A 19,884-nucleotide genomic window follows, 5' to 3' on the forward strand; every position below is an offset into this window, starting at 1 on the left:
TCTTCCTGCCACCAGGATGAATGCTGAACCGACTACAGTGTGCCTCTGCCCTGATCTGTCGTCTCAAATCGGGAACATCTGGCACTACTAGGCGGTTATTCATATACAGAACATAATCTCTAACCTGATACTCTGATATATGACCAGATCTGACCATATCAATCGATTTCTGAACGCTCGGATCAGTTCTCTGTGCCTCTTTGACCCTCAAAATCAAATCTGGCTCAATCTGAATCATAGCAAGTCGCAACGGTCTAATCTCTGTATCAAATGTCAAACCAGACAAGCAACAATCCTCTACTAAATTCGATACACCTACTGTCGACAAGGAAAGAGCACATACCTTTCGACTCAAGGCGTCTGCCGCTGCATTCGACTTCCCTGGATAGTACTTGATCTCGCAATCAAAATCTTTCAGCAGATCAATCCATCGTCGCTGCCTCATGTTCAATTCTGACTGAGGAAAGAGATACTTCAGGCTCTTATGATCAGAATAGATTTCAAATTTCTCACCATACAAATAATGACGCCAGATCTTCAAGGCAAAGACAATCGCCGCCAATTCAAGATCATGAATCGGATAACGAGTTTCGTGTGGTACAACTGTCTAGAGGCGTAAGCTATCACATGCCCTCGCTGCATAAGAACACATCCTAGCCCTCTGTGAGATGCGTCACAGTATACAACGAACTCACCTGTACCTGAAGGAATCGTCAAGACAGGCGCACTAGTTAGCCTCTTCTTCAACTCCACAAAACTGGCTTCACAATCTTCGGACCACACATATGGCATGTTCTTCTGTGTCAATTGGGTGATAGGCTTCGCTATACTGGAGAAATCTCGGATAAAACGACGATAATACCCGGCTAGACCCATGAAACTGCGTATCTCTGGCACAGAAGTCGGTCTCGGCCAATTGATCACAGCCTCAACTTTACTCGGATCTACCGCAATACCATCTCCAGATATAATGTGCCCCAAAAAGACAACCTGTTTCAGCCAGAATTCGCACTTGGACAATTTGGCGTATAACTGCTCTTTTCTCAAAGTCTGCAATACAATCCTCAGATGATCTGCATGCTCAATCAGACTTTTCGAACACACCAAAATATCATCAATAAACACAATTACAAAATCGTCTAAATATCTCTGAAAGATGCGGTTCATCAAACTCATAAATAACGCGGGTGCATTCGTTAAACCAAAAGGCATAACGATAAATTCGTAGTGCCCATACCTGGTCCGGAATGCAGTCTTCGGAATATCAACGTCTCTAACTCTGAGCTGATGATACCCTGATCTCAGATCAATCTTCGAGTATACAGAAGATCCCTGTAACTGATCAAATAAATCATCGATGCGCGGCAAAGGATACTTGTTCTTCACTGTTGCCTTTTTCAACTGTCGATAATCAATACACAGTCGCATCGAACCATCTTTCTTTCTAACGAAAAGCACCGGAGCACTCCAAGGAGATACACTGGGTCTGATATATCCCTTGGACAGAAGATCTTCCAACTGTGCTTTTAACTCTTTCAACTCTATCGGTGCCATCATATATGGAGCTCTCGAGATAGGAACAGAACCGGGCATAAGATCTATGCTGAAATCTACCTCTCGAGCTGGAGGCAACCCCGGGATCTCGTGAGGGAAAACATCTGCAAACTCGCAAACCACTGGCAGATCTGCCAATGCTGGGCTCAAATTCAGTAGATCTACTGAATATACAAGAAAGCCCTCTGCTCCTCTTTGAAGCAATCTACTCATAGTCAGAGCAGATACTAAGGGAATCCGAGATCTGGAACCCTTTCCATAGAATTTCCACTCATCTGTCATGTCGGGTCTGAATCTGACAATCTTGTGGAAACAATCTACAGTGGCCCTGTACTTGGTTAACATATCTATGCCAACTATACAATCAAAATCAGCTAAACCAAGTACTACACAATCTAAATCAATCTCATGCCCCTCAAACTGAAGCATACAATGTCTAACAGTAGTCACAGATATCAAACCACTTCCCAACGGAGATGTAATAGACACTACAGTAGACATCGACTCGACAGGCAATGAATGTCTCAATGCAAAATGCTCAGATATGAATGTATGGGATGCACCTGTGTCTATCAACACATATGCAGGATAACCGCAAAGAAAACAGTTACCTGCAATGACATCGTCTGGTGCCTCCTGCGCCTGCTCTTCTGTCAGCACAAATACCCTAGCCTGCTGTCTGGGAGGTTGACTCACTGTCTGACTACCTCTTGGTCTCTGCTGGGTCTGTGTGCAGATGGTTGCTGGAAGGAGTGTACAGAGGATGCCTGTCTCTCCATCTGTGGCACTGGTGCTGATGACCCTGTACTCTGGAATCGTGGTGCACCTCTCTGGGGACAAACTCTGGCGAAGTTTCCCTGTTGCCTACAGATGTTGCAACGTCCCATAACTCCTTGACATTGCTCCGTTGCATGTCGCCCTCCGCACGAACTCCAATACGTGCCACTATAATCTGAACCCTGACCTCTCTGTCGAGATCCACTGGAGCTCGATGAACTACTCCCGGTTTTCTTAAACTGCTTGCCCTTAGCCTTAAGAAATTCCTTCTTGCCACTACTACTAGATCCACTATCGAAGCGAGGAGGAGGTGGTGGAAACTGAACGGCGGTAGGCTGTGGCGGTCTCTGCCCCTGAACACCGTAGGAAGCCCCTCGCTGCCTGATCAAGCCAGCCTCTGCTCCCTTCGCTCGGTTCAGTGCCTCTGAAAAAGTATTAGGCCGGCCCGTGTTCACCAAAGTAAAGACATCTGGATTCAACCCGTTGATGAACTGATCGGCCACTGACTCGTCGTTCCCTGCTACATGAGGTACAAATCGTAGCAATGCAGAAAATTTAGCAACATACTCCTCGATGTTCTACTGTCCCTGCCTCAGATTCGCAAATTCAGCTCCTTTATCTTTTCGGTAGGAGACGGGGAAGAAGCGCTGATAGAACTCATCCTTGAAAACTTTCCACGTAATGTCAATGCCTCGGTGTTCCAAGGCTCTCTTCGCAGTCAACCACCAGCTCTTTGCAACCTCTTGCAGCTGATGCCCTACCAATTTCACACGTCGCTCATCAGTATATGCCAAAGACTCAAACAACATCTCAATATCATCAAGCCAGCTCTCGCACTCTACTGCACTCTCTGTGCCCTTCAACGTAGGAGGATGGAAAGACTGAAATCTCTTCAATAAGGTCTCCATCAGCGTAGCGGTAACATCCATCTGTGCACCTGATGTGCTACCCTGCTCTGGCTGTGGTATACGTCTAGGCGGCATAAATCTGATTATCAAACTGATTAGTACACAATCAATATCATCTGTCTCAGCCCTCCTCTGATCATAACCTCTGATCAAGAATCGGTTCTGATTCAGGCTTGAAATGCTGTAAATCAATTCAGATACTACAACAACATATAATAGGGAAAGCAATAAATCATAATATGTGCTAGCATGATATAAGCAAGGAAGATGACTCGATCTACCCCGCTCATTCTATTCTATCTCAGTCTACAGAACCTACTGCTCTGATACCACCTGTTGTGGGGACCCGGGCTCTAACTCAATTCTTTTGGAATTTATTGGATCTTTGCTCGAAAATGTGGGTCAAAATTTTGCTTTTAACATTAATTCAAATGTATAATTAAAGCATAACATGTCTTTATATTAATTAAACAACATAATGTACATACAAGTCTGTTTAGTACAATCTTACGCTAGTGTTTAAATACCAACTACAAACATCAGTAGTACAAGTCTAATAAGCAAACACTAGAAATCTTCAACGCCCGAGATCTCCACGCTATCATCAATCTCTCATCTAGCTCGAGACCCAGATCCTGCCCCACCTGTTGCCATGCACACATACAGACACGACAACAACCGGATAACTCCGGTGAGAACATATCCCAGTATAAAACATGTATGCATGCAATGTAATAATCATGTACCAATGCATAGCATATATCAATGCACATGAATATAAAATCTACAACATGTAAAGGAATACAAGTCTGTATTCAACCTCTGATTCTTGGCTCGATTCATTTCTACTCTAGGGATCCCGATGTAAATAAGACGATCTGTCACCTACCCAACCACTCGGGGTGACGGTACGTCTTATTCCTAGACTTCGATCAACTCTGTATCGAGGGTCTACACATAGAGTAAATCTGCTCCTATGCGTCGATACACCGAAACGTCTAGTTTTGGCCAATCTGCCAATATCTCCTATCTCAGGACTCGAATATAAATCAATAAATAAGACATTACATAATTAAATGTAATAACAATCTAGTATGTGATTTAGGGAAACTCGTATCAAATCTGAATCGAGTTGTGCAATCCCGTGACCACATGAATTATACCTTTCTTGTCGAATAGTCGGTGTCGTAGTCGGAGTCTTGTGTTCACAATAGACAATACAAATCTGAAATGGCATAATCAATGTGCTATATATATCAAAACACAACTCAAACAATCTTGTGCAATTCAATAATCAGTCTCGGTATAAAATCAACGGCATAACGACGTACTTCTTCCATTCCGATAACTCAACAACACTAAGCTCAATATCAACAATTCATAATCTCATCAAAACACAATATCATACTGAAATTATTCCATCTCAACTCAATACATATGCTGAAATCTCATATTAATCGCATACGATATCTGATCATTAAACCGTTTACGGTTCTGCCATGTCAATGAGCTCAAGAACACACATTTACAAGCATATCAGAATTTCCCCAACATGTAATCTTCCAAACATGTTGAAACTGAAAGATACTTACATCCTCTTGTAGCCTTCGTAGCAAGGAACAAGAATATCTATTTGAATCAAAGCTTGGATGTATAAATCTTACCAATTCATAAGCGCAACACCTAAGGAATTGAAGTTTCTCCCTTAGTCCTCTCGCTTCTCAGCTGATAGAAACGGTAAAAATGAAGACTCAGCACAATTAAGTATATATACCATGCCATGTGTCAAGACAAGAAACAAAGGTGGCATTCTCGCATGCAGCACCGCGGGTGCGGTCTTGCTTCGCACAAATCCACCAACTTTCTGTCAATGCACCGCGGGTGCTGTGTCTCCTAGCACCGCGGGTGCGGTGTAGCTTCGGCCATGCCCGCTCAAAATTCCATAATTCATGCAATAGCTTCTACTTTCATCTTATGACATGCATTCTCATATCTTTTGAGTCTCACGTCAATAAAGACTAATGAATCTCGAGCCTTACACGTAGATACATGCCAGATATTTCTCATGTCATTCAGCCTGACGAAGCTGAACTTGATCAGACCCTGAGCTATATTGAGCAACCGATACAGATTCTTGATCGGAAGGAGAAGAAGCTCAGAACGAAGATTATTCCTCTAGTGAAAGTCCAATGGAATCGTCATGGCATCGAAGAAGCGACTTGAGAAACAGAAGCAGATATGCGACAAAAATATCCCGAACTATTTACATGACTTAAGTAAATTTTCGAGGGCGGATTTTATAGCTTGTCATAAAACCGATGATGCTTCAAACATCGCGGATTTGTTCTTTACAGAAATAGCTAGGTTGCATGGCATGCCTAGGACTATTGTTTCTGGTAGCGATGTTAAATTCTTGAGTTACTTTTGGAATACTTTATGGGCTAAACTTGGCACAAAATTGTTGTTTTCTACTACTTGTCATCCTCAAACGGATGCACAAACTGAAGTTGTCAATAGAGCTTTGGGAACACTTTTGCGTGCTATTCTTAAAAAGAACTTGGATTGACATTTCTGTGGACTTTATTTTGGGGTTGCCTTGGACTAAGAAGGGGAGGGATTCTATTTTTGTTGTTGTGGATTGATTCTCTAAGATGGCACATTTTATATCTTGTCATTAAACCGATGATGCTTCAAACATTGCGGATTTGTTTTTTAGAGAAGTCGTTACGTTGCATGGCATGCCTAGGACTATTGTTTCTGGTCGCGATGTTAAATTCTTGAGTTACTTTTGGAAAACTTTATGGGCTAAACTTGGCTCAAAATTGTTGTTTTCTACTACTTGTCATCCTCAAACGGATGCACAAACTGAAGTTGTCAATAGAGCTTTGGGAACACTTTTGCGTGCTATTCTTAAAAAGAACTTGGATTGGCATTTCTGTGGACTTTATTTTGGGGTTGCCTTGGACTAAGAAGGGGAGGGATTCTATTTTTGTTGTTGTGGATTGATTCTCTAAGATGGCACATTTTATATCTTGTCATTAAACCGATGTTGCTTCAAACATTGTGGATTTGTTCTTTAGAGAAGTCGTTACGTTGCATGGCATGCCTAGGACTATTGTTTCTGGTAGCGATGTTAAATTCTTGAGTTACTTTTGGAAGATTTTATGGGCTAAACTTGGCAAAAAATTGTTGTTTTCTACTACTTGTCATCCTCAAACGGATGGACAGACTGAAGTTGTCAATAGAACTTTGAGAACACTTTTGCGAGCTATTCTTAAAAAGAACTTGGATTGACATTTCTGTGGACTTTATTTTGGGGTTGCCTAGGACAAAGAAGGGGAGGGATTCTATTTTTGTTGTTGTGGATAGATTCTCTAAGATGGCACATTTTATAGCTTGCCATAAAACCGATGATGCTTCAAACATTGCGGATTTGTTCTTTAGAGAAGTCGTTAGGTTGCGTGACATGCCTAGGACTATTGTTTCTGGTCGCGATGTTAAATTCTTGAGTTACTTTTGGAATACTTTATGGGCTAAACTTGGCACAAAATTGTCGTTTTCTACCTCTTGTCATCCTCAAACGGATGGACAAACTGAAGTTGTCAATAGAACTTTGGTAAAACTTTTGCGTGCTATTCTTAAAAAGAACTTGGATTGACATTTCCGTGGACTTTATTTTGGGGTTGCCTAGGACTAAGAAGGGGAGGGATTCTATTTTTGTTGTTGTGGATAGATTCTCTAAGATGGCACATTTTATAGCTTGTCATTAAACCAATGATGCTTCAAACATTGCGGATTTGTTCTTTAGAGAAGTCGTTACGTTTCATGGCATGCCTAGGACTATTGTTTCTGTTCGCGATGTTAAATTCTTGAGTTACTTTTGGAAGACATTATGGGCTAAACTCGGCACAAAAGTGTTGTTTTCTACTGCTTGTCATCCTCAAACGGATGCACAAACTGAAGTTGTCAATAGAACTTTGAGAACACTTTTGCGTGCTATTCTTAAAAAGAACTTGGATTGACATTTCTGTGGACTTTATTTTGGGGTTGCCTAGGACTAAGAAGGGGAGGGATTCTATTTTTGTTGTCGTGGATAGATTCTCTAAGATGGCACATTTTATAGCTTGTCATTAAACCGATGATGCTTCAAACATCGCGGATTTGTTCTTTAGAGAAGTCGTTACGTTGCGTGGCATGCCTAGGAATATTGTTTCTGGTCGTGATGTTAAATTCTTGAGTTACTTTTGGAAGACTTTATGGGCTAAACATGGCACAAAATTGTTGTTTTCTACTACTTGTCATCCTCAAACGGATTCACAAACTGAAGTTGTCAACAGAACTTTGGGAACACTTTTGCGTGCTATTCTTAAAAAGAACTTGGACTGACATTTCTGTGGACTTTATTTTCGGGTTGCCTAGGACTAAGAAGGGGAGGGATTCAATTTTTTTGTTGTGGATAGATTATCTAAGATGGCACATTTTATAGCTTGTCATTAAACCGATGATGCTTCAAACATTGCAGATTTGTTCTTTAGAGAAGTCGTTACGTTGCATGGCATGCCTAGGACTATTGTGTCTGGTCGCGATGTTAAATTCTTGAGTTACTTTTGGAAGACTTTATGGGCTAAACTTGGCACAAAATTGTTGTTTTCTACTACTTGTCATTCTCAAACGGATGGACAAACTGAAGTTGTCAATAGAACTCTGGGAACACTTTTGCGTTCTATTCTTAAAAAGAACTTGGATTGACATTTCTATGGACTTTATTTTGGGGTTGCCTAGGACTAAGAAGGGGAGGGATTCTATTTTCGTTGTCGTGGATAGATTCTCTATGATGGCACATTTTATAGCTTGTCATTAAACCGATGATGCTTCAAACATTGCGGATTTGTTCTTTAGAGAAGTCGTTACGTTGCATGGCATGCCTAGGACAATTGTTTCTGGTCGCGATGTTAAATTCTTGAGTTACTTTTGGAAGACTTTATGGGCTAAACTTGGTACAAAATTGTTGTTTTCTACTACTTGTCATCCTCAAACGGATGGAAAAATTGAAGTTGTCAATAGAAATTTGGGAACAATTTTGCGTACTATTCTTAAAAAGAACTTGGATTGTCATTTCAATGGACTTTATTTTGGGGTTGCCTAGAACTAAGAAGGGGAGGGATTCTATTTTTGTTGTTGTGGATAGATTCTCTAAGATGGCACATTTTATATCTTGTCATTAAACCGATGATGCTTCAAACATTGTGGATTTGTTCTTTAGAGAAGTCATTACGTTGCATGGCATGCCTAGGACTATTGTTTCTGGTCGCGATGTTAAATTCTTTAGATACTTTTGGAATACTTTATGGGCTAAACTTGGCACAAAATTGTTGTTTTCTACTACTTGTCATCCTCAAACGGATAGACAAACTGAAGTTGTCAATAGAACTTCGGGAACACTTTTGCGTGCTATTCTAAAAAAGAACTTAGATTGACATTTCTGTGGACTTTATTTTGGGGTTGCCTAGGACTAAGAAGGGGAGGGATTCTATTTTTGTTGTTGTGGATAGATTCTCTAAGATGGCACATTTTATAGCTTGTCATTAAACCGATGATGCTTCAAACATTGCGGATTTGTTCTTTAGAGAAGTCGTTACGTTGCATGGCATGCCTAGGACTATTGTTTCTGGTCGCGATGTTAAATTCTTGAGTTACTTTTGGAAGACTTTATGGGCTAAACTTGGCACAAAATTGTGGTTTTCTACTACTTGTCATCCTCAAACGGGTGGACAAACTAAAGCTGTCAATAGAACTTTGGGAACACTTTTGCGTGCTATTCTTAAAAAGAAATTGGATTGACATTTCTATGGACTTTATTTTGTGGTTGCCTAGGACTAAGAAGGGGAGGGATTCTATTTTTGTTGTTGTGGATAGATTCTCTAAGATGGCACATTTTATAGCTTGTCATAAAACCGATGATGCTTCAAACATAGCGGATTTGTTCTTTAGATAAATCGCTAGGTTGCATGGCATGCAAAGGACTATTGTTTCTGGTCGCGATGTTAAATTCTTGAGTTACTTTTGGAAGACTTTATTGGCTAAACTTGGCACAAAATTGTTGTTTTCTACTACTTGTCATCCTTAAACGGAAGGACAAACTGAAGTTGTCAATAAAACTTTGGGAACACTTTTGCGTGCTATTCTTAAAAAGAAAATGGATTGACATTTTTGTGGACTTTATTTTGGGGTTGCCTAGGACTAAGAAGGGGAGGGATTCTATTTTTGTTGTCGTGGATAGATTCTCTAAGATGGCACATTTTATAGCTTGTCATTAAACCAATGATGCTTCAAACATCGCGGATTTGTTCTTTACAGAAGTCGTTACGTTGCATGGCATGCCTAGGACTATTGTTTCTGGTCGCGATGTTAAATTCTTGAGTTACTTTTGGAATACTTTATGGGCTAAACTTGGCACAAAATTGTTGTTTTCTACTACTTGTCATCCTCAAACGGATGGAAAAATTGAAGTTGTCAATAGAAATTTGGGAACAATTTTGCGTGCTATTCTTAAAAAGAACTTGGATTGTCATTTCAATGGACTTTATTTTGGGGTTGCCTAGAACTAAGAAGGGGAGGGATTCTATTTTTGTTGTTGTGGATAGATTCTCTAAGATGGCACATTTTATATCTTGTCATTAAACCGATGATGCTTCAAACATTGTGGATTTGTTCTTTAGAGAAGTCATTACGTTGTATGGCATGCCTAGGACTATTGTTTCTGGTCGCGATGTTAAATTCTTTAGATACTTTTGGAATACTTTATGGGCTAAACTTGGCACAAAATTGTTGTTTTCTACTACTTGTCATCCTCAAACGGATAGACAAACTGAAGTTGTCAATAGAACTTCGGGAACACTTTTGCGTGCTATTCTAAAAAAGAACTTAGATTGACATTTCTGTGGACTTTATTTTGGGGTTGCCTAGGACTAAGAAGGGGAGGGATTCTATTTTTGTTGTTGTGGATAGATTCTCTAAGATGGCACATTTTATAGCTTGTCATTAAACCGATGATGCTTCAAACATTGCGGATTTGTTCTTTAGAGAAGTCGTTACGTTGCATGGCATGCCTAGGACTATTGTTTCTGGTCGCGATGTTAAATTCTTGAGTTACTTTTGGAAGACTTTATGGGCTAAACTTGGCACAAAATTGTGGTTTTCTACTACTTGTCATCCTCAAACGGGTGGACAAACTAAAGCTGTCAATAGAACTTTGGGAACACTTTTGCGTGCTATTCTTAAAAAGAAATTGGATTGACATTTCTATGGACTTTATTTTGTGGTTGCCTAGGACTAAGAAGGGGAGAGATTCTATTTTTGTTGTTGTGGATAGATTCTCTAAGATGGCACATTTTATAGCTTGTCATAAAACCGATGATGCTTCAAACATAGCGGATTTGTTCTTTAGATAAATCGCTAGGTTGCATGGCATGCAAAGGACTATTGTTTCTGGGCGCGATGTTAAATTCTTGAGTTACTTTTGGAAGACTTTATTGGCTAAACTTGGCACAAAATTGTTGTTTTCTACTACTTGTCATCCTTAAACGGAAGGACAAACTGAAGTTGTCAATAGAACTTTGGGAACACTTTTGCGTGCTATTCTTAAAAAGAAAATGGATTGACATTTCTGTGGACTTTATTTTGGGGTTGCCTAGGACTAAGAAGGGGAGGGATTCTATTTTTGTTGTCGTGGATAGATTCTTTAAGATGGCACATTTTATAGCTTGTCATTAAACCAATGATGCTTCAAACATCGCGGATTTGTTCTTTACAGAAGTCGTTACGTTGCATGGCATGCCTAGGACTATTGTTTCTGGTCGCGATGTTAAATTCTTGAGTTACTTTTGGAATACTTTATGGGCTAAACTTGGCACAAAATTGTGGTTTTCTACTACTTGTCATCCACAAACGGGTGGACAAACTGAAGCTGTCAACAGAACTTTGGGAACACTTTTGCGTGCTATTCTTAAAAAGAACTTGGATTAACATTTCTATGGAATTTATTTTGGGGTTGCCTAGGACTAAGAAGGGGAGGGATTCTATTTTTGTTGTTGTGGATAGATTCTCTAAAATGGCACATTTTATAGCTTGTCATAAATCGATGATGCTTCAAACATTGCGGATTTGTTCTTGAGAGAAGTCGTTACGTTGCATGGCATGCCTAGGACTATTGTTTCTGGTCGCGATGTTAAATTCTTGAGTTACTTTTGGAAGACTTTATGGGCTAAACTTGGCACAAAATTGTTGTTTTCTACTACTTGTCATCCTCAAACGGATGCACAAACTGAAGTTGTCAATAGAACTTTGGGAACACTTTTGCGTGCTATTCTTAAAAAGAACTTGGATTGACATTTCTGTGGACTTTATTTTGGGGTTGCCTAGGACTAAGAAGGGGAGGGATTCTATTTTTGTTGTTGTGGATAGATTCTCTAAGATGGCACATTTTATAGCTTGTCATTAAACCGATGATGCTTCAAACATTGCGGATTTGTTCTTTAGAGAAGTCGTTACGTTGCATGGCATGCCTAGGACTATTGTTTCTGGTCGCGATGTTAAATTCTTGAGTTACTTTTGGAAGACTTTATGGGCTAAACTTGGCACAAAATTGTTGTTTTCTACTACTTGTCATCCTCAAACGGATAGGACAAACTGAAGTTGTCAATAGAACTTTGGGAACACTTTTGCGTGCTATTCTAAAAAGAACTTGGATTGACATTTCTATGGACTTTATTTTGGGGTTGCCTAGGACTAAGAAGGGGAGGGATTCTATTTTTGTTGTTGTGGATAGATTCTCTAAGATGGCACATTTTATAGCTTGTCATAAAACCGATGATGCTTCAAACATTGCGGATTTGTACTTGAGAGAAGTCGTTACGTTGCATGGCATGCCTAGGACTATTGTTTCTGGTAGCGATGTTTAATTCTTGAGTTACTTTTGGAAGACTTTATGGGCTAAACTTGGCACAAAATTGTTGTTTTCTACTACTTGTCATCCTCAAACGGATGAACAAACTGAAGTTGTCAATAGATCTTTGAGAACACTTTTGCAAGCTATTCTTAAAAAGAACTTGGATTGACATTTCTGTGAACTTTATTTTGGGGTTGCCAAGGAAAAAGAAGGGGAGGGATTCTATTTTTGTTGTTGTGGATAGATTCTCTAAGATGGCACATTTTATGGCTTGCCATAAAACCGATGATGCTTCAAACATTGCGGATTTGTTCTTTAGAGAAGTCGTTAGGTTGCGTGGCATGCCTAGGACTATTGTTTCTGGTCGCGATGTTAAATTCTTGATTTACTTTTGGAATACTTTATGGGCTAAACTAGGCACAAAATTGTCGTTTTCTACCACTTGTCATCCTCAAACGGATGGACAAACTGAAGTTGTCAATAGAACTTTGGTAACACTTTTGCGTGCTATTCTTAAAAAGAACTTGGATTGACATTTCTGTGGACTTTATTTTGGGGTTGCCTAGGACTAAGAAGGGGAGGGATTCTATTTTTGTTGTTGTGGATAGATTCTCTAAGATGGCACATTTTATATCTTGTCATTAAACCGATGATGCTTCAAACATTGTGGATTTGTTCTTTAGAGAAGTCGTTACCTTGCATGGCATGCCTAGGACTATTGTTTCTAGTCGCGATGTTAAATTCTTGAGATACTTTTGGAATACTTTATGGGCTAAACTTGGCACAAAATTGTTGTTTTTTACTACTTGTCATCCTCAAACGGATAGACAAACTGAAGTTGTCAATAGAACTTCGGGAACACTTTTGCGTGCTATTCTAAAAAAGAACTTGGATTGACATTTCTGTGGACTTTATTTTGGGGTTGCCTAGGACAAAGAAGGGGAGGGATTCTATTTTTGTTGTTGTGGATAGATTCTCTAAGATGGCACATTTTATAGCTTGTCATTAAACCGATGATGCTTCAAACATTGCGGATTTGTTCTTTAGAGAAGTCGTTACGTTGCATGGCATGCCTAGGACTATTGTTTCTGGTCGCGATGTTAAATTCTTGAGTTACTTTTGGAAGACTTTATGGGCTAAACTTGGCACAAAATTGTGGTTTTCTACTACTTGTCATCCTCAAACGGGTGGACAAACTGAAGCTGTCAACAGAACTTTGGGAACACTTTTGCGTGCTATTCTTAAAAAGAACTTGGATTAACATTTCTATGGAATTTATTTTAGGGTTGCCTAGGACTAAGAAGGGGAGGGATTCTATTTTTGTTGTTGTGGATAGATTCTCTAAAATGGCACATTTTATAGCTTGTCATAAAACCGATGATGCTTCAAACATTGCGGATTTGTTCTTGAGAGAAGTCGTTACGTTGCATGGCATGCCTAGGACTATTGTTTCTGGTAACGATGTTAAATTCTTGAGTTACTTTTGGAAGACTTTATGGGCTAAACTTGGCACAAAATTGTGGTTTTCTAATACTTGTCATCCTCAAACGGGTGGACAAACTGAAGCTGTCAACAGAACTTTGGGAACAATATTGCGTGCTATTCTTAAAAAAACTTGGATTAACATTTCTATGGACTTTATTTTGCGGTTGCCTAGGACTAAGAAGGGGAGGGATTATATTTTTGTTGTTGTGGATAGATTCTCTAAGATGGCACATTTTATAGCTTGTCATTAAACCGATGATGCTTCAAACATTGCGGATTTTTTCTTTACAGAAGTCGTTACGTTGCATGGCATGCCTAGGACTATTGTTTCTGGTCGCGATGTTAAATTCTTGAGTTACTTTTGGAAGACTTTATGGGCTAAACTTGGCACAAAATTGTTGTTTTCTACTACTTGTCATCCTCAAACGGATGGACAAACTGAAGTTGTCAATCGAACTTGGGGAACACTTTTGCGTGCTATTCTTAAAAAGAACTTGGATTGACATTTCTGTGGACTTTATTTTGGGGTTGCCTAGGACTAAGAAGGGGAGGGATTCTATTTTTGTTGTCGTGGATAGATTCTCTAAGATGGCACATTTTATAGCTTGTCATTAAACCGATGATGCTTCAAACATCGCGGATTTGTTCTTTAGAGAAGTCGTTACGTTGCATGGCATGCCTAGGACTATTGTTTCTGGTCGCGATGTTAAATTCTTGAGTTACTTTTGTAAGACTTTATGGGCTAAACTGGGCACAAAATTGTGGTTTTCTACTACTTGTCATCCTCAAACGGGTGGACAAACTGAAGCTGTCAACAGAACTTTGGGAACACTTTTGCGTGCTATTCTTAAAAAGAACTTGGATTGATATTTCTGTGGACTTTATTTTGGGGTTTCCTAGGACTAAGAAGGGAAGGGATTCTATTTTTGTTGTCGTGGATAGATTCTCTAAGATTACACATTTTATAGCTTGTCATCAAACCGATGATGCTTCAAACATTGCGGATTTGTACTTGAGAGAAGTCGTTACGTTGCATGGCATTCCTAGGACTATTGTTTCTGGTAGCGATGTTTAATTCTTGAGTTACTTTTGGAAGACTTTATGGGCTAAACTTGGAACAAAATTGTTGTTTTCTACTACTTGTCATCCTCAAACGGATGAACAAACTGAAGTTGTCAATAGATCTTTGAGAACACTTTTGCAAGCTATTCTTAAAAAGAACTTGGATTGACATTTCTGTGAACTTTATTTTGGGGTTGCCAAGGACAAAGAAGGGGAGGGATTCTATTTTTGTTGTTGTGGATAGATTCTCTAAGATGGCACATTTTATAGCTTGCCATAAAACCGATGATGCTTCAAACATTGCGGATTTGTTCTTTAGAGAAGTCGTTAGGTTGCGTGGCATGCTTAGGACTATTGTTTCTGGTCGCGATGTTAAATTCTTGATTTACTTTTGGAATACTTTATGGGCTAAACTAGGCACAAAATTGTCGTTTTCTACCACTTGTCATCCTCAAACGGATGGACAAACTGAAGTTCTCAATAGAACTTTGGTAACACTTTTGCGTGCTATTCTTAAAAAGAACTTGGATTGACATTTCTGTGGAATTTATTTTGGGGTTGCCTAGGACTAAGAAGGGGAGGGATTCTATTTTTGTTGTTGTGGATAGATTCTCTAAGATGGCACATTTTATATCTTGTCATTAAACCGATGATGCTTCAAACATTGTGGATTTGTTCTTTAGAGAAGTCGTTACCTTGCATGGCATGCCTAGGACTATTGTTTCTAGTCGCGATGTTAAATTCTTGAGATACTTTTGGAATACTTTATGGGCTAAACTTGGCACAAAATTGTTGTTTTTACTACTTGTCATCCTCAAATGGATAGACAAACTGAAGTTGTCAATAGAACTTCGGGAACACTTTTGCGTGCTATTCTAAAAAGAACTTGGATTGACATTTCTGTGGACTTTATTTTGGGGTTGCCTAGGACTAAGAAGGGGAGGGATTCTATTTTTGTTGTTGTGGATAGATTCTCTAAGATGGCACATTTTATAGTTTGTCATTAAACCGATGATGCTTCAAACATTGCGGATTTGTTCTTTAGAGAAGTCGTTACGTTGCATGGCATGCCTAGGACTATTGTTTCTGGTCGCGATGTTAAATTCTTGAGTTACTTTTGGAAGACTTTATGGGCTAAACTTGGCACAAAATTGTGGTTTTCTACTACTTGTCATCCTCAAACGGGTGGACAAACTGAAGCTGTCAACAGAACTTTGGGAACACTTTTGCGTGCTATTCTTAAAAAGAACTTGGATAAACATTTCTATGGAATTTATTTTAGGGTTGCCTAGGACTAAGAAGGGGAGGGATTTTATTTTTGTTGTTGTAGATAGATTCTCTAAAATGGCACATTTTATAGCTTGTCATGAAACCGATGATGCTTCAAACATTGCGGATTTGTTCTTGAGAGAAGTCCTTACGTTGCATGGCATGCCTAGGACTATTGTTTCTGGTAACGATGTTAAATTCTTGAGTTACTTTTGGAAGACTTTATGGGCTAAACTTGGCACAAAATTGTGGTTTTCTAATACTTGTCATCCTCAAACGGGTGGACAAACTGAAGCTGTCAACAGAACTTTGGGAACAATATTGCGTGCTATTCTTAAAAAAACTTGGATTAACATTTCTATGGACTTTATTTTGCGGTTGCCTAGGACTAAGAAGGGGAGGGATTATATTTTTGTTGTTGTGGATAGATTCTCTAAGATGGCACATTTTATAGCTTGTCATTAAACCGATGATGCTTCAAACATTGCGGATTTTTTCTTTACAGAAGTCGTTACGTTGCATGGCATGCCTAGGACTATTGTTTCTGGTCGCGATGTTAAATTCTTGAGTTACTTTTGGAAGACTTTATGGGCTAAACTTGGCACAAAATTGTTGTTTTCTACTACTTGTCATCCTCAAACGGATGGACAAACTGAAGTTGTCAATCGAACTTGGGGAACACTTTTGCGTGCTATTCTTAAAAAGAACTTGGATTGACATTTCTGTGGACTTTATTTTGGGGTTGCCTAGGACTAAGAAGGGGAGGGATTCTATTTTTGTTGTCGTGGATAGATTCTCTAAGATGGCACATTTTATAGCTTGTCATTAAACCGATGATGCTTCAAACATCGCGGATTTGTTCTTTAGAGAAGTCGTTACGTTGCATGGCATGCCTAGGACTATTGTTTCTGGTCGCGATGTTAAATTCTTGAGTTACTTTTGTAAGACTTTATGGGCTAAACTGGGCACAAAATTGTGGTTTTCTACTACTTGTCATCCTCAAACGGGTGGACAAACTGAAGCTGTCAACAGAACTTTGGGAACACTTTTGCGTGCTATTCTTAAAAAGAACTTGGATTGATATTTCTGTGGACTTTATTTTGGGGTTTCCTAGGACTAAGAAGGGAAGGGATTCTATTTTTGTTGTCGTGGATAGATTCTCTAAGATTACACATTTTATAGCTTGTCATCAAACCGATTATGCTTCAAACATTGCGGATGTGTTCTTTAGAGATGTCGTTACGTTGCATGGCATGCCTAGGAATATTGTTTCTGGTCGTGATGTTAAATTCTTGAGTTAATTTTGGAAGACTTTATGGGATAAAACTTGGCACAAAATTGTGGTTTTCTACTACTTGTCATCCTCAAACGGGTGGACAAACTAAAGCTGTCAATATAACTTTGGGAACACTTTTGCGTGCTATTCTTAAAAAGAACTTGGATTGACATTTCTATGGACTTTATTTTGTGGTTGCCTAGGACTAAGAAGGGGAGGGATTCTACTTTTGTTGTTGTGGATAGATTCTCTAAGATGGCACATTTTATAGATTGTCATAAAACCGATGATGCTTCAAACATTGCGGATTTGTTCTTTAGAGAAATCGCTAGGTTGCATGGCATGCATAGGACTATTGTTTCTGGTCGCGATGTTAAATTCTTGAGTTAATTTTGGAAGACTTTATGGGCTAAACTTTGCACAAAATTGTTGTTTTCTACTGCTTGTCATCCTCAAACGGATGGAAAAATTGAAGTTGTCAATAGAACTTTGTGAACACTTTTGCGTACTATTCTTAAAAAGAACTTGGATTGACATTTCTATGGACTTTATTTTGGGGTTGCCTAGGAGTAAGAAGGGGAGGGATTCTATTTTTGTTGTTGTGGATAGATTCTCTAAGATGGCATATTTTATAGCTTGTCATAAAATTGATGATGCTTCAAACATTGCGGATTTGTTCTTTAGAGAAGTCATTATGTTGCATGGCATGCCTAGGACTATTGTTTCTGGTTGCGATGTTAAATTTTTGAGTTACTTTTGGATGACTTTATGTGCTAAACTAGGCACAAAATTGTTGTTTTCTACTACTTGTCATCCTCAAACGGATGGACAAACTGAAGTTGTCAATAGAACTTTGGGAACAGTTTTGCGTGCTATTCTTAAAAATAACTTGGATTAACATTTCTATGGACTTTATTTTGGGGTTGCCTAGGACTAAGAAGGGGAGGGATTCTATTTTTGTTGTTGTGGATAGATTCTCTAAGATGACACATTTTATAGCTTGTCATTAAACCGATGATGCTTCAAACATTGCGGATTTGTTCTTTAGAGAAGTCGTTACGTTGCATGGCATGCCTAGGACTATTGTTTCTGGTCGCGATGTTAAATTCTTGAGTTACTTTTGGAAGACTTTATGGGCTAAACTTCGCACAAAATTGTTGTTTTCTACTACTTGTCATCCTCAAACGGATGCACAAACTGAAGTAGTCAATAGAACTTTGGGAACACTTTTGCGTGCTACTCTTAAAAAGAACTTGGATTGACATTTCTGTGGACTTTATTTTAGGGTTGCCTATGACTAAGAAGGGGAGTTATTATATTTTTGTTGTTGTGGATAGATTCTCTAAGATGGTACATTTTATAGCTTGTCATAAAACCGATGATGCTTCAAACATCGCGGATTTGTTCTTTACAGAAATAGCTAGGTTGCATGGCATGCCTAGGACTATTGTTTCTGGTCGCGATGTTAAATTCTCGAAATACTTTTGGAATACTTTATGGGCTAAACTTGGCACAAAATTGTTGTTTTCTACTACTTGTCATCCTCAAACGGATGCACAAACTGAAGTTGTCAATAGAACTTTGGGAACACTTTTGCGTGCTATTCTTAAAAAGAACTTGGATTGACATTTCTGTGAATTTTATTTTGGGGTTGCCAAGGACAAAGAAGGGGAGGGATTCTATTTTTGTTGTTGTGGATAGATTCTCTAAGATGGCACATTTTATAGCTTGCCATAAAACCGATGATGCTTCAAACATTGCGGATTTGTTCTTTAGAGACGTCGTTAGGTTGCGTGGCATGCTTAGGACTATTGTTTCTGGTCGCGATGTTAAATTCTTGATTTACTTTTGGAATACTTTATGGGCTAAACTAGGCACAAAATTGTCGTTTTCTACCACTTGTCATCCTCAAACGGATGGACAAACTGAAGTTCTCAATAGAACTTTGGTAACACTTTTGCGTGCTATTCTTAAAAAGAACTTGGATTGACATTTCTGTGGAATTTATTTTGGGGTTGCCTAGGACTAAGAAGGGGAGGGATTCTATTTTTGTTGTTGTGGATAGATTCTCTAAGATGGCACATTTTATATCTTGTCATTAAACCGATGATGCTTCAAACATTGTGGATTTGTTCTTTAGAGAAGTCGTTACCTTGCTTGGCATGCCTAGGACTATTGTTTCTAGTCGCGATGTTAAATTCTTGAGATACTTTTGGAATACTTTATGGGCTAAACTTGGCACAAAATTGTTGTTTTCTACTAATTGTCATCCTCAAATGGATAGACAAACTGAAGTTGTCAATAGAACTTTGGGAACACTTTTGCATGCTATTCTTAAAAAGAACTTGGATTGACATTTCTGTGGACTTTATTTTGGGGTTGCCTAGGACTAAGAAGGGGAGGGATTCTATTTTTGTTGTTGTGGATAGATTCTCTAAGATGGCACATTTTATAGCTTGTCATAAAACCGATGATGCTTCAAACATCGCGGATTTGTTCTTTACAGAAATAGCTAGGTTGCATGGCATGCCTAGGACTATTGTTTCTGGTCGCGATGTTAAATTCTTGAGATACTTTTGGAATACTTTATGGGCTAAACTTGGCAC

This window comes from Primulina eburnea, chromosome 9 (genome assembly GCF_022965805.1).
Source record: "Primulina eburnea isolate SZY01 chromosome 9, ASM2296580v1, whole genome shotgun sequence".
NCBI lineage: Eukaryota > Viridiplantae > Streptophyta > Magnoliopsida > Lamiales > Gesneriaceae > Primulina > Primulina eburnea.